This window comes from Phasianus colchicus, chromosome 14 (genome assembly GCF_987193195.1).
Source record: "Phasianus colchicus chromosome 14, bPhaCol1.hap1.1, whole genome shotgun sequence".
Taxonomy (NCBI): domain Eukaryota; kingdom Metazoa; phylum Chordata; class Aves; order Galliformes; family Phasianidae; genus Phasianus; species Phasianus colchicus.
The window spans coordinates 6863198-6885840 of record NC_143449.1 but is presented as its reverse complement, the minus strand read 5'-3'; the positions used below and the strand labels follow the sequence as shown (position 1 = coordinate 6885840).

The 22643-nt window shown below is 50.4% G+C and overlaps 1 protein-coding gene across 5 annotated transcripts in view; it reads right to left on the bottom strand.

The window, feature by feature from the left end:
• Positions 1–22643, bottom strand: part of PAK3 (p21 (RAC1) activated kinase 3) — a 226555-nt gene that overhangs the window by 46632 nt on the left and 157280 nt on the right. The window contains exon 1 of one of the 5 annotated variants that reach the window (XM_090150082.1): positions 15123–15196. The exons of the other annotated variants lie outside the window; for them this stretch is intronic. The gene's annotated coding sequence lies outside the window, so the exon portion shown is untranslated. Of the gene's footprint in view, positions 1–15122; positions 15197–22643 lie in introns of those variants that run through there. 5 annotated transcript variants of the gene reach the window in all.

Here is a 22643-nt window from a genome sequence, read left to right as displayed (position 1 = left end):
AGTAAGCAAACTTCTCCCAAGGTGCAGGTACAACTGTAAACAGGAGGCAACGGTAAGAGGGAAAGGCAGAAGCTGTTTGCAACTACACACCTCAAAGCCAGAAGGGATACGAAACTGGATCTGCTCTCTTCAGGAGTAAAGAAAAATGCCACAAAGAACCACAAATTATTTATTAGAGAGAGTATGATATCCTGGGAAAACAAATCCAAACCAAAAATAATCTAGATGCAGACTTTTCTGTCTCAAGAAACTAGATAACAGAACATCATTTAATTCAGTTCTGCTTATCAGCATCATCATTACGGCTAAAAGTGCAAAGACTTTAACACATTTAGAGTCTTATTCAATTCCCATTGAAGTCACAGAATAGACTCCAGCAATGCTGGATCAGGTTCCTACGGGCCCTTCCAAGCTGGGGAGCTAAACGCTCCTTTAAGAACTAACTGAATTCCTCTTCCTTGCCTTTGTGGGGAAGGCCCTGGCCGCCTGCCCTTTCCCTGACTCAGACACTTGGCCCGGCCCTATGAGGACTATGTTCCCCCTGCTCCCACCGAAGTCAAGGGCACCTCTAAGGCTCAGCGTGCTGGAAGCAGGCTGCCTGCCACAGCAGGGCCAGGTGCCAGGATGCCAGCTAGTAAATGCACAAACCCTGGGAAGAAAGCAAACGCGAGGCAAGTCCAGGCCTCCAGACAGGCAGCCCAGCACTTCTGCGTGCGCCAGGCACATGACGTCCTGCCGCTCCACTGGGCACTGCTCAGCTCAGCCCAGGGCCCACGAGCCCCAGCTGTGTCCATGCAGAATGGCTCACATGCTGAACGAGCCTCCGCTGGGAAACGGGGCCACCACACCATGGTTTATGGCCATCTCATTATCTTCCAATTCAGTCCAGTCTGCAACAGCTCCACAATAAACGCAGCACTTTCTGAGACTTGTTTCTGGATTACTTCCTGCATTCTAAAATATTTTTCTTCTACTATCTACAAAAGATTTATACAGAATGATAACATTTTGTGCGCTTGGGGAGCCATTGATCTCAGGTTTACGAAGCTGTACAGCAGCAATAGCTACTTAAATCCCTCACCACCACATGGGTACACTTCAGTAAGGCTCATCCTACCTCCAGTAATCCCCATGCAGTCCTGGAGCAATAGGTGCGTTCTTCAGAACACGGCCAGTGATCTGCACACAGCTTGCAAAGTAGGAAATCAAAGCACAGAGATTAAATTACAGTTCAGAATGGCCTAATAAATGTGTGGATGTAAAACCAAGATAAATTAACAAGCACACCTGTCCCTGCCACAAGCCCCAGGAGCCCAGCTCACCTCTTTGTCCAGCACTGACCACCAGCAGCTGTGAGCTGCCCAGCCAAGTTCCCAAGTTCCATAAATTTATGCACAACTCCTCATGTGTCAAACCTATAGACTGAATTCAACTGTACAAAGCATCTCCCACACTCCAGAGAACAGCAGTCACTGCCATTTGAAGACAGTGACAGTGAAATCTTTTGCTCCAGCACGTTTCTGTACTTGCCAGCTACCCACCACCCAGAAACCCCAGTCCAGATAAAGATCCATGGAAAAATCAGCTCCATCATCCCTCTGTCCTCAAACAAGTCAGCTTGCAGCTCTAAGTCCTACTGCCACACAGCTGTCCCATCCTTACACAGGCACATCCTCTCTGCTATGTCACCTTGATACCCTGGCATTCAAGCACCCTGCCTCTATCCATAGAGGGAGGTGTAGCTGTTCATATCACCCACTGAATGCTCCTTTGCTACAGGCACTGACCACATCCCCTCTGTGTGTTTGCAGCCTCTGGTCCCCGTCAGCTCTCTATCATTCAGTAGCTCACTACTTTCAAATCACTGATTCATTCTGCTTTTGGCATTCCCATAATTTTTACTCTTCTCAAATGGAGCTGAGGTCTTTAAAAAAAAAAATTACCATCTTCAATATTCAAATAGATCCAAAACAAGGATGGGAAAAACCCTTCTGTCTCCCTGTGTAAGAGCACAGGAGGAAACACCAGGAATTGGATGCCTTCTCCTGCTCGGAAAGCAACTTAACACGGGAGCACCGGCCAATCGCATAATTACAATGTGCCTCAATTCCCTCATTTCTAAGTGACTACAATTATGCTGTAACAAATCCCAGGTCACCTGGGAGCAATGCTATACTTCTGCCTCCCTGCAGACACATCATCATCCAGCAGGCACAGGCTGTGCTCTTAGGAGCACCAAGATCTCCAACTGGAGCTGGTCATTAATTTTTCAGGAAGTTACATGTCAGCAGCTTGGAAGAGAAAGTTTTCATGGGAACATGCTACTGCTCAGGAAGGCTCTGTCAGAAGGGTGCATCTCTGGATGCAACAGAGAAATTCAAGTTTCTGCTCCCTTAGAAGAAAATGGGTTCCCATTAACGGGAACATGGGAAAGCTGGGTTCAGGGCTCCTACCTGTCACAGGGCTTCCAGATTCCTCAGAAATAGTTTCCTCAGTCCTTTGTGTAAGCTTCATAATAGAATTTCTTCCACTCTTTCTTGTCTGAGAAGCTTTAAAATGTCCTAGAGCCATGGAGACAGCAGAGAAAACCATCTCCTGTACACAGGGGAAGAGCTCAGGGCACACGGTGAGCACAGTACCACACGCTGAGCTCCAAAGGAGCCCATGGAAGCTGGGATCTCTGCACAGCCTCTCTCCAACCAAGGGACTGCAGCCCATGGCCTTCTCCCAGGGATCTCCTGCAGATTATTATTTAGCTAATAGCTGGGGAGAGCTTGGAAGAGGTAAAAGGTGCTATTGCCATTATTTCCTATTACTGCTGTGGCTTGCTGACAAATATGCCACAGGCAACTTGGATCTGTCCTCCCAGAGAATCTGTAATGCTGGACTCAACACAAATCAGCTCTTCCAAGCTCAGCGTGAGCAACAGTTCTGCCCTAGAACCTTTTAGAAGTGCTCAGGAGATGGAAGGCATGGGGCCACATGCTCTGAGCACACAGACACAACCACGTTACACAGCTCCGTCCCATGCAAACATCTCCACCAAAGGTACTGCTCAGCTGGCAGAAGGGAAAGTGTGTCCGTACCAGACCACTTATGTGCAGCACCTGGTGACTTACCCTGAAGCTCCAAGGATGGGATTTGGTCTGTGACACAGGCAGGGTGCACGTTCACCCAGCCTGGCCCTAAGCATGCTAACTCCCCTGACAGGGAGGAGAGGGCCACCAGGATTGGGACCTGCCTTCTCTCAGCTTCCACACCCCAGCTGACACCATTGAGGACACTGGTCAGACTCTCCTTAGAAAACATTTAATTACAATCTAAGCTTTACAGCTGACATGTTTAAAGCAGGCCTAATTCTTTCAGCAGTCAGCATTACTTAAATTAATGACACAACTGCACAAAGTGGATTGAAGCAAAGGCTGGGATTTGCACAAGCACGTTTAGACCTAGTCTACATCTAGTCATCCACACCACTGGAGCAGGTGATTTACAACTGAATCAGTTAAGCCACTGCCACTTTTCTGACAAGCTCAGAGCTTACTCCTCCCAGACTGACAGGATGAATTGCCTTCATTTCTTTGTAAGTCAAAAGACCAAACAAATGCCTGCTCTGCAGCCCCAGCTGTCCCCGCAGCTCTCAGACACAGCAGGCTGCCGGCACAGCCTGCTCCCTGCACTGAGCCCCCGGCCTGTGCTGGCTTCTGGGGCGAAGCTGTAGCCTCCCCTCCTGCTGCAGCATCAGCTCAGACCCCAGAAGGCAGTACTGCAGCTGCTCTAGTTCCCCAGGATTCACTCACCTCAACTGTTCACCTGCCTGTACCCAAGGAAAAATCCCCACTGATAACCTGCTGGCAAAAGCTGCCAAAATCCAACTGGCATGCATGTGAATGCCCTACATTCACAGAACAGAAATTACTGCGCATCATCAAGCTACCTCATTAATCTCCTTCCTACCAAATTCTGCAGATATGGGGTAACGGGGTATTAAGATATTTGGCTGAAGTATCAGTGCAGGCAGTGGGCAACACCTCCTTCCTAGGTGGGCATTGCCCACAATGCTCCTCCCCCAAGGCTTTGGCAAAATACACACGTGCACTACAGAACAAGAGACAGAGATGCAATGCATTCTCCTTTCTTCCAAGAGATAAATAATTTGGCAAGTTGCGTGATAACAAACCAATATAATAACATGCCATAACGCTGCAACTAATATGGTGGAGATAAGGGCCTGATGATTACCAACACTATCAAATAGGAATGCTATCAAGGAAAATCTCACATGTGGCATGAAAGCATGCACTGAAAACAGAATGCTACTCATATTCAACTATATTTCAAGCCTCCATTTCTTCCTGTTTTACTCAGCACATACACTTTTCAGCATATTAATTCCTTCTTTGTCAAAGTCTTCAGAAAGACAACAAACAACATTGAAGAGGTCCTCCAAGTTCTCTTGGTCAAAACAAAGTTCACATCAATCTTCACACAGAAAGAAATACCAACCTGACCTGTCAGCACTACCAAACTTCACTGCTCATGCAAGGTCTCCACCTGCACCAAACCATTCCCTCATTTACTGCCTAGACATCCTTGTAACAAAGTGCCCGTGCTTAACATCTTTTCCTCGAGTTTCCTGACAGCTATGGCTGTAACTTCACTCCTTTGCTTTCAGAGAATATGATAGGATGTGGTAATACAGCAGAGAAGGCTGCAGCTGCTGCAGGTGCACACAGAAAGCCGAGCTCAGCTCCCACTAGACACGTGAAGAGCAAATACTGCCAAACAGGAGTTCCTCAGACTCACCCAGCATATATTCATGTAGCTGCTGGGCATGGCCAAAACTGACATCTTCAGTGCCAAGAAGTCACCTCTATAAGTAAGGAAGGTACCAGCACTTCTCCAGCCTATCCAACTCTCCCAGCTCCCAGCCTCCCCCCAGTGGTCAGCACAGCAGGGGCTAAGCTGTGGTTCTGGTATTTCCAATGGCAACATCAGGTGCTGCTGAAGCACCTGGGCTGCATTCCCTCAAGTCTGAAGCAAGATTCTTACCACACAGCACAGATCTCTGATGCCTCGTGGACTGAAGAGGGAGGTTTCTCTTACCCTACACCTTTGACTAGTTTCATCGGTTTCTCTGAGGGAGAACAAAGAGAAGCACAAGCCCAGTTCTAACATATCTGCCTTTGATCCCACAGGTCTGTCTGTGCTAGAATGTGACCGGCCAGCCAGGCCGATTCTGGGACAGTTTTCTTGTCTTGCACCATTCCCAGCTCAGCAGAACTCACCACTGACTGCTGGGCTACTGTCAGAACAAAAGTTCTCAGCAATACTGATGGACTTCAGACATGATTAGCAGGCAGACCATTACACCTTTTTAGCAATTTTCATCATCATAACGTAACTTTGGCTGCTGCAAACTGTAGAAGAGTGCCTTGATCTAATTCACATTCAACGGCACGATATCCAAGTGCAACATGCAATCCCAGTCTGTACATTGTACAAATGGAGACGAAATCTCTTCCTAAGTCTTTGCAAAAGGTTTGTTTTGCCCACAAGGAAATAAGTTTCTGTTCTTCTAAGGGCTGCCTGGATGGCAGAGCTGGGTGTTCTTTTCCTGTCTATAAGGAAATACCTCTTCTGAAGGACTGGCCAACACCTGCAGCCATCTGCAGAACACCCATCCCAAGAACTCTGCTTGAGAAAGGAAACATTGTGAGAGGGAGGAACAGGCACTACAAAAGGCTGAATGTGTGCTGGGAAACACCAGAAATCTTGAAACCACATTCCTACTGCAAATGCTCCTAAAGTGTCAGATTGAGAGGGGAACTGATGCAAATATTTCACACTGCTATTTTATAAACCTCAGTTCTGAAAATTAAATGAAAACTTGAGGTCAGGTCCCACAACTGGATGCAGGGTTTGGCCAAAGGCCACTGTTTTTTGTAAGGACTGCGCCCTGGGATAGCAGCTGTGCTGAGACCCCATGCAGACTAAGAGAGCACTAACAACAGATTGGTTTTTGCTGAAAGTGATCTCACCACTGAGCTCTGACACAAGCTTGCAAATCCATTTAGTTCTCAGAAGCTTGACTGCAAAATAATTCAATGTGTGGAAAAAAAACAATTCTCTACAGGTGGAGCTTACCTGGGATGCTGTGTGGAGTTGGCATCGTTTTTGCTCTCTCTCAATTTTAACCTGTACACACTTCCAGGAACCAAAGCTATAGGGCAAAGCAATGACATTTCTCCAGTATTACAAGAACAAATGCAGAAAAACTGCTATCCCTTAAACTGTCAGACAGGAGCTGCAGCTCCAGGCTCACTGGTTTTCAGCACAGCTCTAAAGCACCACTTGTGCTGAAAGGGTAAAGAAAGAAATGCCACGTCTCAAGCTATAGCCTGAGTGAAAGGAAGGGCATCACTCACTGGTAACTGCTTCACAGTCAAACAGCTCTAACTACGAGAGTCCCTCAAACTGGGGGATACTGAATTCCCAGGACGATGACATGAGCCCAGTGAGATCATGAACTGGGCTCTACCTTTTGTCTTTGGAGTGCAAAGCCAGCACAGCAGGCTGCAGGATCCCGGTACCAGGAACTGCTCAGTGCTGTCTGAGGCAAAGCACAAGGAAGGGAGAGCCCAGAGGGACAGTGTCCAAGATGTGGTTCTGGCACCCACAGCTGGCTGGGATGTTACCCTGCGCCAGGAAGCTGCTCCTCTCCCCCAGATGGCTGTAGTTAGCAAACACCCACACCCATCACAAAGCAGTGGGCATGCAATATGAATAGCATCAATGAGAAAATTATGAGCCCACATGAAAGCACCAGAAGTTGTTTTTCATGACATCTGGCTTTAAAACTGCGTGCAAAAGGAAAGGTATTACACTCGGCTAAGCATGTTTAGAGGACTTTAAGCTGTGATTCTGCAGTTTTCAATCACAAGCACATAGAGAATGACCCTTAAGGACAGGGAGAAGCTGCTGTCACAGCTAATAACTCAGCAAATCACAAACTACACTAAGAAATAAAAATCAATGCTTTTCTGAAATGCACCCTGTTAGAAAAGTCAAAGCTGTGATAACTGATGGCTGGAGAGTCCTACTGTGACCACTTTTTAATTTTTTTTTTTTTTATACACAACATGGTTGTCCCCTTGGAATCTGGATCCAACAGTTCTGCCAGAATTAAACAAAGCAAACCAATAACGCAAATGAAGCAGAACAAACCGATTTGCTATAATCTTTCTAATAACAGGCAGTGATTGAAGAAGATAATGAATTAATCTAATTAGGAAATTTCCCCTCCTCCATTGAAACGTTCAGACATTGGACAAAACCAGAGTCTGTTGTCACCAACGGAGGCGGCACAGCTGAAACATGGACAAAGGCGACGTGAGCAGCACATCTATGGGAAGGCTCCTGGACAGAAGTGTTACCACGAGGATACAGAGGCTGTTACCAGTATCTCCATGGACTGGAGAGGGGACTGCTCAGCCACAGATGGGCACAGCACAACCCAAGCTCCTCTGCTCGCACTCCAAGCAACTTGCTGCCTGCATCTGTTCTGATGGCTGCGAAGGCACAGGAGCACAGAACCACTCCCACACCAACACACACTGCGTGGCATCCAGCAGAGCCCAGTCCTGCTGACAGCTCAGGATGTCTACAAGTTCCAGCTTCTGGATACGTGCTCTATTACCACAATGCCCAGAACTGCTACAGAATGGCATGCCAGTAACCACAGAGTCTTCACAAGATTCTAGATGTGTTACCTCAATAGCTCCATCACTGTAACATCTACTCACAATGAGGGCCTGACACCTTTTAAAGCCATTTGTGGAGACCCTATCGCCTGATCTCTCAATTTACTTATTCACCATACTCTCCAAGAGACCTCGGAGCTGCAATGAAAATTTTGAGGGGCTATTTCTTCTTGAAGCAGGTAAAAGATGGCATCAACCACTTGCACATCTGTTCCTTCTCTGCTCAGTTAACCAGTTTCATTTTGAATCAAACCCTGCTATTCTCTACTGAAAACAGAGAAGACAAAACTCAGTCCCTGCCTATGTGTGTGCAGCCTCCCTGACTTCTGTGTTCAGGCCAGACAGGCTGAAATTACATCACTGGCATACTGATGCAGCTTAGATGGCATCTCCTCCAGTTACACAGAAACACAGGACTGGGAGAGACGTGTGGGGTCACCAAGCACAGTCCCTGCTGTCCAGGCAACCACACAACCTAATCCCTTCATAAATGAACTGAAAATAAGCTATGAACCATACCTCGCTGGGCACACCTCAGGCTGGCTGTGAATGCTACATTGTGGTGTAAGTGGACTCTGGAAGAAGTACACAGGCACACCCAAACAAATTACAACCTGTAGTGAGCAGGGAGGAAACCTGGTCTGATGGGCAGACAGGGGGTCAGGCCGCCGGCTCCATGCTGACCTGCCCCAGGTTCCTCCGGGCCGACAGCACAATGATGATACGCTCCCCTCTTTAGAGATTGCTTTCAATTCAACAGACAAAAAGAGGGACGTGAGAACTTACTATTTTTATCCACTCAATCTCCTCAACAGGTTTTTAGAGCCCATCTGGAAGCCCTCCTTTGCAATTCAGCCTGTGGATAATTTGCTACCGGCATCTCTGTAAAGTTTAACCTGTCAGAGCCTGGCCAAGGTGTAATTTCATCCCCAGGCTCTTCTGACTTGAGGCTCTGGAGCTTCGCTTTGTGGATAAAGTATCAAAGCAATAGTTCTGTGAGACAACAGCCCTTCACAGGCACAACTCATGCATTATTCTCTCTAAATGTAGTTTAACAGGGCAGAATCAGAACTTCTGCTCTCCCCTCATTTCTCCTCCCCCCACAAACACTTTAAGAGAGAACAAACACAGATAAGAGAAGGAGACAGAGGATGGTTTATCCCACAGGCAGAGGATTACTGCATCGTGATGTAATGACCTCGTTCAGAAAAGAAAAAGGTTACTTACATGACAGCATGAGTTGTAGAAATACCAGCTCCCTTCCAGAACAGGGCAAAGCAATGCCCATTTAAAGTTATGCTGAAGAAAACATAAAACACTTGTCCAGCGAACTGGAGAGAGAAAGAGCAAGCTTCAGCCCAACTGGCCTGGCTACAATCTGTCTCCAGCTACACAAAAAACACTGACCCAAACAAGCTGAGTGTTTTTTGTGCTTGCTTCTCTATAGATCCAAGAGTCTCCTCTCTCCCCTATAAAAGGGCATGGTAAAAACAGCCATTTTTGTGTTTCATTTCAGGTGCAAAATGCTGTGGAGACAACCGTGTTATTTGCTCCCCACAAGGACTACACATTAGCACTTTCTGTGGATGTTTCCTCCCCCACAGATGATGGAGGGAGGAAGGCCACATGCTGCCCACATGAGACGATCCCATGGAAGAGCTCCTCCGGGCTAGCCTTGTTTTTCCCCTGTTCAGCCAGCATTTAGCTCAGCAAAGTCTTGGCCACAACTAAAACCCCAGCGCTGAACTAATCACATGGATGACTACAGCTTACTCAAAGTAACTTGTTTCTAATGGACTTTCAAATACAACAAAAAAATACATATGGTATTTACCATTTAAAATACTGTAAAGAATGCAAAAGTTACACTGCTGGGCATTCATCCCTCACTGTTGTTATCCTGTTAAGGTGAAGCGTATGCTATTAAAGTCAATATTTACCAACAGACACTCGGGTCATGTAAGCAATACAATCTTCCCATGTAAAACTATGCTCCCAACAGGAAATAAAAGGCATTTGGCAAGTCTTAGACTGCCAAGGGCAGCTCCTCCATGTCCTGCTTCCAGGACAAGAAAGCCCTCCAGTTACCCCAGATACTTCCACCAGTGAATGCTGATCTTGTCTGGTAAGCTTCCCTGATCCCACTGGAAACCCCACAGCAGACACAGAGGGCTCTGAGTCTGAATTGGCACCAGATGCTTTAGAAAACAAGTGAATTTCATTTTGCTACAGGAATATGAGAAGGCCAAAAGGCTTCATTTGTCAGCACGGGAACAGTCACTCCTCTAAGAACATGAATATTCTGTTGAAGTTGTTATAAAATGAGACTCTTCTACAGAAACCCTGTGCCAAGCAACAGTACCATGTGCCAGCTTAGACTGCCCTCTATGCTTGCATGCAACAAGAAATGTCTTTTCTATAGCTGACGAACATCAATGACAGCCTTAACACCAGAGCAGCAAATGCTCCCCTTTCAAGAAGATGCCCACAGTGTCTCCCTACCAGCTCAGAGGCTTCATACAAAGGCCAACTCAGTATCAAGCAGCTACTGCAGGCTTTCCCCTCAATCAACCCAGAAGAAGTGTATTAGACATACATCAAAACTGCACTGCAGCTAGAGCTGCCAATTACTTATGGCAAAATGGAAGGCTGATTCATTTGACTGTATGTGGGTCTTGGCCCAAAATGCTACAAGAGAAAAACCTCAGCAAACCGCCCCTTCATTCCCACCTCTCCCTCCCCCCCAAGTCACTGCCAGGAGCCCCATGCCTGCAAAAATCAACATTTCCTGGAGGATTCTTTCTCCAAACTGTTCTTTTTCTAAATACAGACAAAACGCACAGCATCTCGAAATGCATTTGCATATGAGATACACGCATACAGGGACACCTCTCCCAGACACGTGCAAGTGAAATGCAACGCAGAGCATCTAGAAAGCCCTCAAATCCCCAGTCCCGAGAGATTCCCCCCATCTCTCTCCTTACAAACCCACCACGTGATGTGCCCACAGCCACCTCACCATGCCATCACAGCAGCCTGCAGGGGCAGCTGAGCAGAAGCGAGTGGGAGTCACAAAAAACAAGACTTCTGCTACACATGAGCACAATCCCCTTCCAAAGCTCCTCGTATTGGACGCACTTAACACCCAGTACATCAAACAGCAATCCATCACCCAGCACGCCTCCTCAGCTACGCGTCCCAAACGAGCAGCAGGGCCTATGGCCAGCGGGCACTGCCAGAGAGAAGTGCCACAGCTCTGCTTTCGGAAAGGACACACGAAGTTTCATGCCACACGAAGCTGCTCACAGCAGCCGCTGTTAGCCGACAGTCTGTTATCTCAGCACCTGCAGGTTGAGGTCTGTGAGCTCCCTGCCACACCAGGCCCCCCCTTTTCCCACAGACAGCACAAAAATCCAATCACATTTACTTTTCTCTGGTACCTCCCCTTACTCTGCTGGCTGCCTGCTGATGACTGCAGCCATCTAACTTCACCTTGGGTTTTCCAAGCATCCCAGGTCAGTTGTGCACCCACAGCATCTGCCACTGGCAGCCAGCCCTCTGACCCTGCTAGCTCTTTCTCCAGGCCTCACTTTTAGCCATTTCTTGCAAACCTTTATAACAGCTTTCCCATTCATTGGGATCTTCAGGGTGAAGGATATCTGCTCTGACAGACGTGTTCCTCACACAGACAGGACCACATTTGTTCAGTTGCACCCACAAGGCCAAGCTCTGGCATTCTGCTGGAGAACAGCAACGCAAACAATGTGAAATACAACTAAAAAAAAATTAAAAATTGAAAGAAACAACAGCAGGTAACTAACCTTTTTCCTTCTTGGAAAACCACCCCATATCCAGATCCCTATTGTTTTTCTCTACTATATGAAGAGCCCAGCATTGACCCTGAGCATGCAGAGTGCTCCAGGACCACAGGAGAAGACAGAGCAAGGCCTGGAGAACAAGGCACTCAAAACCGTCACTGCCCGCATCACAGATCATGGAAGGCAGTGCCCCCTGATTAGGTGCTTTGGAGTCATTTTTCATTATTAATGTCTCTGGAGATGAGGACTGTGCATTCCTGCAAAGCAGGAAGAAGTAGGGAAAGGCTGGCAGAACATGGAAAGACCCAGAGGGCTGGTGTAGTGCAGGATGTGGGGCAGAAGTAAAAGAGAACTGTTCCCTCAGATTGCTATTGCAGAGACTTACAAATTTTAACCCACTTGATTCTGGTTTGTGCATCCTACAAAGTGCAAAGTGCTTTCTCAGCAATATAACAGGGAGCAAATTCTGGCTGCTATGATGTTTTTTCTTGCTGGAAATCTCACCTCTTCCCATCTTGGATAGCCAGAAATTCTGCAACAAAGACGGGCAAGTAAAAGTATGGTGACAGAGACCACATCTGCAGGAAATAAATAACCAGGGTGCCAAGCGAAGCCAGCAAGGCTCACTAGAAGATCAAACGCGAATGTAAGCAGCTCTTTTCTGGAGCAGGCAGGCATCGTTTCAGTCGCTGAAATATTCATGCCCCAACAGGAGCTGTGGTATCAATGTCTGTCCCTGATACAAACAAACCTGAGCTCAAAGCATGACAATCTGTGTTGTGCAGAGCAGAATTGCAATTAAAGGCACTTTCCAAGCTTCCATTTCTGCAAACACACAGTTGATGGCTTTCCTAGTGACACTATAAGCACATCCCAAATCTAAGTCCAAAATCTCTTGCCCATGAAGGCAAAAGACATTAAAAAAGGGATTTTAATCGTGCCACTTCCATTCTTCCCTCCCCAGTTTACCAGCCCATGTTGCAGCTAGCAGTGCTGGGTGCACCTAACAGATGTGAGCCGACATGTGGGCACTGCACGTCACACCAACATGCTCTGCAGGGAAGCCTTCTCATCTGGAGGATTTCCTCTTTCACCATTGGGAATAGAGGAAAGAAACCATACGGCCCTCCGCTCCCCTTGAGTGGAATGCCCTTCCCAAATAAAGCAAGAGCACCAATCTACTCTAGGAAAGGAAGAGGGGGCCCACAACTGCCACTCCTCTGCCAGTACTACCCATGGAGCCTGGATACAGCTGATGTGGCAAGGCAGCACTGCAGCACCCACCTGGGCACGCGTGCACTGCAAAGCAGTGATAAGCCCTCTGAGGGGCCAGAGAACTTGCAATGCATCGGATTAGAAAGAAAATGAGAATGCCCAGGCTGTGGAATCTGTGTGGTGCTGAAATGGTACCCCAGTTTGGTACCCCAAGGCTGGACAAATCCCACACTGCAATACATGGTTTCATAGGAAAGCAAAACACAGGGGTGCAGCAAGCTGGATCAAAGCACATCTACCAATGGCCCATGCAGAACCTGTCCCTTTCAGAAGCCAAGGGCTTTGCTTCCATTTCTCTGAGAAAGCCCTTAGAAAGCCTCTTCCCTTTGCCCTTAGAATTATGAAGAAACACTTAAGATTTCCCCTAAATGCCCTGAACACAGTGAGGATATCTGGGGGTATCACTAAGGCGTACCTGTACAACCTACCACACAAAATGAAAAGTCCTTCTATCCCCAACAGATCATACATTTGCTGTCAACTGCACAGGAGCCACAGCTGACGTTCATGCCCAATCACCAGTCACACCTGGAAAAGATCTTCCAAACTCCAAGCGTTAATGAACCAGATACTCCCCCTCACATTCCTCATCTTTTTCCAATACAGAATGAGTCCCGGTACCAGGACAGGCATCAACCAGCTGAGACAAGGCTCAGCATCACCTGCGCTTGCCCAGCCCCAATGACAGCAACCAATCACTTAAATGAGGAAGACAGCTGCTGGAGCACTAAGAGGTGAACAGAAGCGTACAAAGAACTAACAGAGGACTTCATCCCTTGTAAGTTCAACTATTTGTGTCTGGAAGGTAAAAAGCTAAGGACAGGTGTAGGTAAAAAACGCTCACTAAACATAAAATAGCACTGATAAGTAGAAAGACCTATTTCTGCAGGTGAACATAAATTTAAGTTTTTCTTTCTTTCACTGCCCTCTCCACCCACTCACTGTTCCCTGAAATCCCATGGAAAAAAGAAAAGCTTCAAGCATGTTCTGCAGGAGCTACAGCAGATAACGAAAGGGGAAGCTGACAAGGGGCTCCTGCTGCCCTATGCAGCACAGCAAGGAACAGAAACCAACATTCATACCAGCGAGGCATGGATTGAAAGCAGCATCAGCATCCAAAGCCATGGGGAGCGTGCCCAGAGCAGGGCTGGTAGCCAAGGCCAACAACACATCCCTCATCACTAGCCCTGTGGACACAGCAGAAACGAAGGAGCAGAAGGCAGACCTGAAGGACTGGCACAACAAAGCAGCTCTTTGGGAGCGATGCTGCCAGGCTCCTTACAGCGAGCAGCGCATCAGAGCTCACCTGTCCTGCAGCTGCGTGCACAAGAACTACAAAGAAACACGAGGGGCACAAGAAAGAAGACCTCATGACAGATTTCTTTCTTCTAGACCATGTGACCGGCTCAGGATACACAAAATAACTGGGATTCTGACTTCCCTACGCTTTTAAATACCGACTTATGGCCAGATCCTTACGGAGGAGCTGCCCGGAGAACAGCCCGGGCACAGGCTGTGCCCTCGCTACAGCCCCCAGCACAGCGCCCACCAGCCGCACAGGGAGCGGCGAGCCACCCGCCCACAGCGGGACGCCGGCCCGGCCAGCGGGCGCTACGAGAAGTGCGGGGCGAGCGCGGAGGGCACGACGGCGGGCACGGCAACGAGAGCGCCGAGGCGTCGCGCCCCAGCGGTGCCCCCGCAGCGCCGCCGCCACAGCTGCGCCCGAGCGGCGGCCTAACGAGCCCGGAAACTCAATCCTCCGCTCCCCGCCCGAAGGCCGCGGCCGCCGGAGCGCTGCGGCACGAGAGGCCGCCCCGGGGCCGGGGGCCGCGGACGGAACGCGCCGCTCGCCTGTCGCCGCCGCGAGCCCGCAGGCCGCGCCGCCCCGCGCGTCCCCTCCGCCCCCGGCGCGGACCGCAGCGCCGCGCGAGCCGCGGGCACGCCGGCACCGTGCGGGAGCCCCGCGGGCGGCCGCCGCACGGGACAAAGGCGCGGCTCCGCGCCGCGGGTACCGGGCCCGGCCGGGCGCGGGCCGCCAATGACGGCATCGAACCCCCGCGGTTATTTATAGCGCCGAGCCCCCGCCGCGCGGGCGGCATCGTCGGGCGGCGGGCAGCGCTCGGCGGCCCCGCGCCGACACAACTTCGGCCCCGCCGCGGCCCTACGGACCGGGGCTCTCCCGCAGCCGCCACCCCCGCGCTGCGGGTGCCGCTCCCCGCGGCGCCCCCGGCCCGCTTCGCTCCCCTCCCCCCCCGCGCCCCGCTACCTGCTCCCGGCGCTGTCATGCTGCTCCGCCGTCCCCCGCCGCGGCCCCGCGCCGCCGCCCCCCCCGCCCGCCGCAGCCCATCTGCCGCGCGCCCGGCCCCTCGCGCCGCCGCCGCCGCGCGCCAATCGCCGCGCGCGCCGCCGGGACGTGCCGCCGCGCCCCGGCCCTGTCGTCACCCCGCCGCCCGCCGCGCGCCCATTGGCTGCGCCCGCCCGGCTGCGGGGAGCCCTCGGCGCGCGGGGGCGAACCCGGGGTGCGAGGCGGCGGCGCGGGGGGTCGCGGAGGGAAGGGAGCGAAGGCTGGCGCGCAGCGAGCGGGGCTGCCGGCGCCGCTGCCGGCCCGAGCGCCTCGGGACGCGGCTGGAAAGGAGGAACGGGAGATGCGTGATGCCGGCCTCTTGTTTTCTTTAAGAAAGAAGACGGGCGGCGCGGTGGGGTTTGCCTGCTCCCTCGGTGGCTCTGCTCTGCTGCGGGGCACCGCGCACCTCCGTCACGGCTATGGATGTGAGGGCTGCTCCCAACCCTCTCAAAGAGCCCAACTAAAATAGTGTCACTGCAAGCCACCAGTTAGCTGTTCCTATAAGCGCTGTAAGGAAACGTTCCGGGCACCCTGAGCTCAGCCCTGGCTCTGCAGAAGGCCAAGCGCACGAAGCGGGGTTCAGCATCATTCTCCTTGTGGAAGAACAGAAACTTGACTGCAGGGCTCAGAGCAGTGGAAAACGCAGAGCCGGGCCCCTGCCCTCGGTCTGCATAGGAGATACAGCTGCTGGGAGCCACAGACACCTCACTAACACCAATCATGAGACAGATTTTCCTGAAAACCACTGCGATCTGCTAACAGCGCACACCTTTGGGGTTGGCTCGTGAGGCTCACCGAGCCCCTCATCCACCTGACGTGGCTCTCCTGGCACCCAGTGCCTGCTGTGCTGAGCTGTGCTCCCCTCCACCATCATGGCACAGCCCCATCTGCAGCCGCGGCCCCCAGAATGCGGTCAGGCGGCCCAGCAAAGTGTCGGCTCTGCATCCCTCCCTGCACACTGCCCTGCAGGAAGAGGCTCAAAGCCAAAGGCGATGGATGCACCCTCACCTTTCAGGTGCAACCAAACAGAGCCTTGTGCACTGAGCACAGTCCTGCTGGCTCATGCTGCCCAAAACCACTGGTGCTCTGCCTACGGAAAAGGGCGTGCAAGTCTCAGTAGGAGAGGCCAGCACCAGCATTTACAGAACACACACTGAGCTAGGTTGGGCAGGAAATAAGGAAAGTGTTCTTGAGCAATAAGAGGAACTCCTCTGAATAGCTGCCGGATCCTGATCCTGGAGGCAGATCTGAGGCTGGGCAGGAGCTCAGGGAGGTGCTGCAGGAGCCCCGCTCAGCGCTGCGCTGGATGTGGCCTCAGAATAGCAAGGCGTCCCAGGTGTGCTCAGCAAAGGCACGTGGCTCAGCATCCCTGCACTACCCTGGTGTGGTGGCAGCCCCGTGTCAGGGCTGATTGGGGCGAGAAGGGATGCTGAAAGCTAACGACTAAACGCTGGGGCCTGCTCAGCCATGATGTCATGGTTTGCCAGCGCCCGCCGATTGGCTGCAGGAGAGCATCTGCGGAGCTGGGGCTGGCGCTGGGCAGGCTCAGCCCTCACGGCAGCTCAGCTCGGCACGGCGCGTTGTCCTGACAACAAGGCTGTCTCCTAGCGGAGCTGTGCTGGGGACCCTCAGCACTTCTGAGGGAGAAGGGACACTGGCTCCCTTGGAAGGAGCTCGGCTAGTGGGAGCCAGCACGGAGCAAGACACCGGGCAGCACGCTGCCAGCAGAGCTCCCAGCCACGGCGATCCTCTGACTGGGCACCGCTGGGGCCCAGGAGCAGCATGGCCTGGGCAGGTGGCAGGGCCTCACAGCACACAAAGCTTCACACCAGCCTCATGGGCCGCCCTGAGCCCCTCTGTGCCACAGGTGAGCTCAGCTGCAGGAACCTCCGGCACTGCCATGTACCTGGACTGCAAGGCAGGGCCCAGCAGGCAGCACACCTCAGTCACAGGTACCTCGTGGCCCGGCTGTCTGCAGGCCCTCCCAGAATGCCCAGATGGGACGCAGACATCCCACGGTCCTTACTGGGGACTGAGGCTGGGAGATTGCACAGGGCACCCAGCACAGTGCCCTCCCACAGCAGCTTTCCATGCCTCAGGAAATTTGGCCCTCTCCTTTACATTCCCTTCCTCGTGCCCTGCCTATGGGCTTCTCCCTGTCCCTTACCAGCTGTACTTTGAATTTATATTTTTGCCTCAAATAATAGTTTTCCTACTCAAAATTAATGTTTCAACCATGGATTTAACTGACGTAATAAGAACATTAACAGACGCCAATGAACTATGAATCAACGACTAAAGGCTGACAGATATAGATACATTTCTCAACATACCATTGCTGTACCTCATTAAAATGTTGCCAGACGCTCACGACCATTACAAACAACCACATGGGACATAACCCACCTTCTGGAGAGAACTGAGCAACCTGCCTTCCTACCACACACAATACAAAATCCAGAGCTGACAACCCGCCTGAGCACTCAGGGTAGTTCTAGGCGCCAGGTTCCGAGCTCCTGCCATAAGAAGGAACAAAGGGATGGAAACATCTGCCAGGAGATCTCCATCCTGGAGCCATCAGAAACTCATAGAGTGAGAGTCCCACCAGGATGAAGTTATATAGCAACATGAACTTCTTCAGGTTTAAAGGCTTCCTGTTTGCCATTAGCTGGGGACCCAAGGAGAGTACAAAGTAGACATATGCCAGAAGGATGCCCAACACAGCGGGGTGACAACACAAGCCAGCACTGCTTGTGCTGGAGCTCTGAAAGACCGCCCGAGCCGCTGCAAGCTGATCTGCTCTGTGAGGTGTGCAGCCCAGCAGCACTGCTCTGCTGGTTTGGGCAGAGGGGAAACTGAGGCAGCAAGCAGAGCGAGGGTGGCAGCACTGCCTCCCACAGGTCCTGCTGTTGCTCTCGGGTCCTTTTTCATTTTCTGCAAACTGAAATTTAAACTGCCTTCCAACAGGAGCAGCAGGACTGGCAGCCTCAATGTACCCAGCCCTACCTTAACGCAGGTTGTAAACAGGACACACTGCAGCCTCTTGCAGAGCCAGGGACTTCTGAGTTTTTAAGGGATCCTTGTAGTCCAGTCCCACCTGGTTTGCACTCAGACACCTCCCAGCCTCCCACACAAGGGGCATCTATTTTTCCCCATAGGAATAGTACCGGTTCTTGTGCCTGCTGGGACACAACAGGCAGGCTCAGGAGGGGACATTGTGGGCTACTTTCAGGGGTCAGCTTACCTCCAGCACACAGAAGCTTGCATTGGTTTGCATCCCTAAGAAATCCCAGACCCTCAGCTCCCCGCCAGAGTCTCCACCTAGGAGTGTCTGAATTACTCCTTCCAAGCAGCTCGGGCTGCTTTCATTTGGATGGTTCCTTTTCCTGTCCCCACAAATGAAACCAGATCCTTGTTTCCAAATGGCATCTCCTGCTCATTTCAGCTCTTTCAAAGATCTACTTTTCCTACTACTGTTGTGCATCTGAGAACTAATCTCATACTAGGTCAGTGCCTGCTGCAGATTAAGATTCATTTTCCCAGGAGCACAATACAGAGCTGTTGCTGGTGATATGGTTATACTGGTTCCATATATGGATTATTCTGCACTTATCTATCTTCCTTAGCTCAAAATAAGACATTACTGTTGGCTCAGACCCTCAACAGAAGACATACAGGCCTGATTTTGGGCACATTCACCCATGGTTTGTTCTCATACAGTCGGTAGAGTCACTGCTGTTTAATACCAACGAAAATCAGGGCCCAAACCAATTACTTAGTTTCTCTTTTGACCACTGTTCTTCAGCTGTGCCTCAGAAAGAGAAAAGGAGCAGCGTGTATACAATAGTGTCACCGAGCTCTGATTTCACTGCTCTGATGGCAATGGAGCTCCACCATGGGTGGATGTGAACAAAGGTGCTATGAACGGCAAACATGGGGCACTGCATGACAGCTTGTGAGTATAAACACCTGATTACCAACATGTTGCAAGGCAAAGGTACTCCAGGCATTCAGATAATATCAGCTCAGAGGTCCTGGAGATGAGAGACATTTTACATAGTTCCCATTCCACAAACAAAGACTCCATTGCCTGAAAAACATCCCATGACAGCCAGATTTTATGACTATGCTGCTCAGGGCAGTGTCCTCCAACAGCTGGAAGACCAGAGACAAGGTTATCTGTACTGTCTGGAGCGCTTTGATATCAGGTTCTTAGTCTGAAGCCTCAAAATTAGGCCAAGCATGCTGGAGAATGTGTGCCTTAACATAGAGAATACATTTCCTAAGCTTCCCACAGCTGTGACCTGCAATGTTAAAATGCAAGAAACTCTCCAGCTGCTGACCAGGCAAAGTATTTGACACTGAGTTAAAGAACCAGTGGCTCCAGGCTCCAGCCATACAGGCATCGGCTGAACTAGCTCCTCTTTTCTTTGCTGTACAAAATACCAGCTAGATCAGCAGGACAGGGAGTGTCTGTGTGATAGAAACAATTTGCAGCAGCTGAAGGAAAAGATTCCTCTGAAACCCAATTTAGTGAGACACTTCCAAAAAGATTCCAGGAACTAGTTCTGGAAAAAGGACTTAGTGAGACCGACGACATCACAACAGTAGATGCAGAATGTGCCAGAAACAGACCCAGGTATACACAGAGGAACTACTGGATCTTGAAACACAACCTTGCCTTCAACACACGCTCACTGTGGTTACCTCTTTAGAGGACAATGCCCATTCCTGCTTCTCATCTGAACCCTTCCAGCACCTTCCTCACTTTTATCCCCTGTAGCCCTCCATATGCATGTAGCACACTGTACGCCAGGACACAGCCAGTAAGATGGGAGACCTGCTCACAGAAAAGAACTCCCTAAGGAACTGCCAAGGATGGCAGCCCGGCCAAGCAAATGTACAGCTACAAACACCGTAGATAAGTTTGTTCCACAGATTTATCTTTCACATCACTGAAGAAGTTATGGTCTGTTCTGACACGGCGCAGTCCCAAGCACTGCTTTGGAGACAGAAGGCCACAAGCTCAGAAGAAAGTTCTCATCTTAAGTTTAGAGTGGAGCATGATTTTTCTGGCAAAATAAAGTAAAGCCTTTTTCTAAAAAAATAATGCCTGTCCGAGTTCAAAAGGTCCCAGGTTTGAATAAAGAAAGTATTTTTAATCAGATTACAGACAGATACATTCATGAGACATTAAACCCAAATCGTCCACAGGGAGAGGGTGAGATATATCATGAATTAGAGGACCTTTTTAATGTCAGCTTCAGTGATTAGCTTCATTAAAATACTCAATAAAGTATTATTTTAGCTTCTACCTACAGGAGCACTTAATTGAAGGCAAATTTAAGAAAGTTTTATTCTCCATCCAGTTCAGATCAAAATCAAATATAAAAAGAAATGGTATTTCAGGAATCACGGGCATGGCCTTTTGACCAGCTCCAGTCAAGTCCATAAAGCAGAGCTGTGCAGAAAGCACTGCATTTCAGCCCTCATCTCTGACTGTGGAAGTCAGGCGTTCAGAGAATGCAATCAGGCTTATTAATCTGATGTCACCTAGGCAAGAGCTGGGATCAGGAAGAAATCCCCAGCTGACATTTAAATGTTAAATTCAATGGACTGAATCCAATTATTATTTTTATTGGAATTGCTAATATACAGGATGGGGCTGGCAGGTCTGACTTCCAAGATAAACACATGACTTCAGTGCCACTGGGGACAGCTTAGCACTGCAGTGCCAGGTCAGAGGCCCTTCACCTCAGTTCCGCTGGCATCAGGCAGCTGAGACACTCCAACAGGGCCAGGGAATCGAGTCTCATCATGGGGATGTGAGGGCTCTCATGGAGAACACAGGCTACAAACCCACATGGTTGCCCAACTATTCCACTAACTCTCGTCTTCCATGAGGTACTTCTGCCTTTCAGCACATGTGGAATCCCAGGCTCAGAGATGTATGGTTCCTGATGAACGCAGCACACAACAGAGAAACCAGCTCCTTCCATGAGCAAATGGATGTATCTGTGAAGTGGTTTGAGGGCAGGCAGCCATCCCTGCAGGTTCACGTGTGCACCCTGCAGCCAACGTACCAAACAGCCTTCTCTACCATGACAGTACCTGGGCAGCTAGCTGGTAAGGTTCCCTGCCAGAGCGAGCTCCTGCAGTGCAAGGATAAGCCTTCCTCCAAAAATCCTTTGTGAGAGGAAAATGACTGGGGTGTGCTGACAGGCTTCAACTATCTGAAAATCACTTTGTGAAGTGTTACAGGGACCCAACCCAGCCAAGAACAATCACCCTTAAAATAGAAATTAAAATTAAATACCTTTGCTGTATTTTTTTATGAAACAAAAAGCAATATGCTTCAATGGGGTACCCGCTTTCTCTGTGCACTTCACTGACAACCCCCCTTAGCTTCTGCTAGTGCCCCTGGGCCAGCAAGGATGGGATCATCACGCTCAGCATCCACCTCCCTGCTCTCGACATCTGGTGAGCAGATAAAGGCCCCATACAAACCACTTTCACAACAAAAAGGTGCCATCCCGAGGGGCAGAGCTCTGGGCTCATCAGCATCCCATTGCTCCCCTCACACCATGTACCCGCACTGCGGTCCAACGGCACACAGATAAATGTAATAGGTGACGGCATGGCATTACCCCAGATGACACCAGTGTAAAGCAGGCTCCTGCCCTCCCTTTTCCAGTGCTGCCTGTGCTGCAGCAGTCAGTCTGAATGCCAACCCAATGTGCCTCTGGCTTACCGCGGGACCTAGACTCTTATGCTCCAGCGCATCCTTGCAGTCAAAACAAGACATTTGTTCATACATATTTTTAATCTTGTTGCTACCCTGGCTGTTCCTCATTAGTTGCCTTGCACAGCCGTTGGTTCACACCAGGGAAACAGGCCAATTACCTCGCTCAGCCCCAGGGAGAGCCCTGCTCTGGAGGAGATGGGTGTCCACCCCAGCAGGAGGAACTGCTGCCCCATGGCGAGGGCAGGAAATGCCATAAGTTCACAGTCTCAGAAAAGTAGGCAAGGAAATGCCAGATGTGTTCCACATCGTCGGGGGAGAGCAGCAGCAGGAGGCCCTACACCCAATACCTGTGTGCAGGGCACACACAGTAAGCCCAGGCTGCAGACTGTAGCACAGATGATATGAAGTCACAGGTGGAGTGGCTTTATCCAAGCCAACAGCTCGCTGTTTGCTTTTCCACCCAGACTTCAGAGACCCGTTGGCACACAGCCTTTGTGCCATCCCACCTGATCTTACAAAGCAGCCATGCTCCCTTCAAAACAGCGCATGGTGCAGGAATGCACGCCAGGCGAGTTACAGCTGTGAGCACAGCACCTGGACAACTGTTATGGTGAGAGGACCTGGCATTGCTTTGCTCTGCTGCTGCCAGCTATCTCCTGGGTGCACAGTTCTTATCTCCATCTCTCACCATAGCTGGG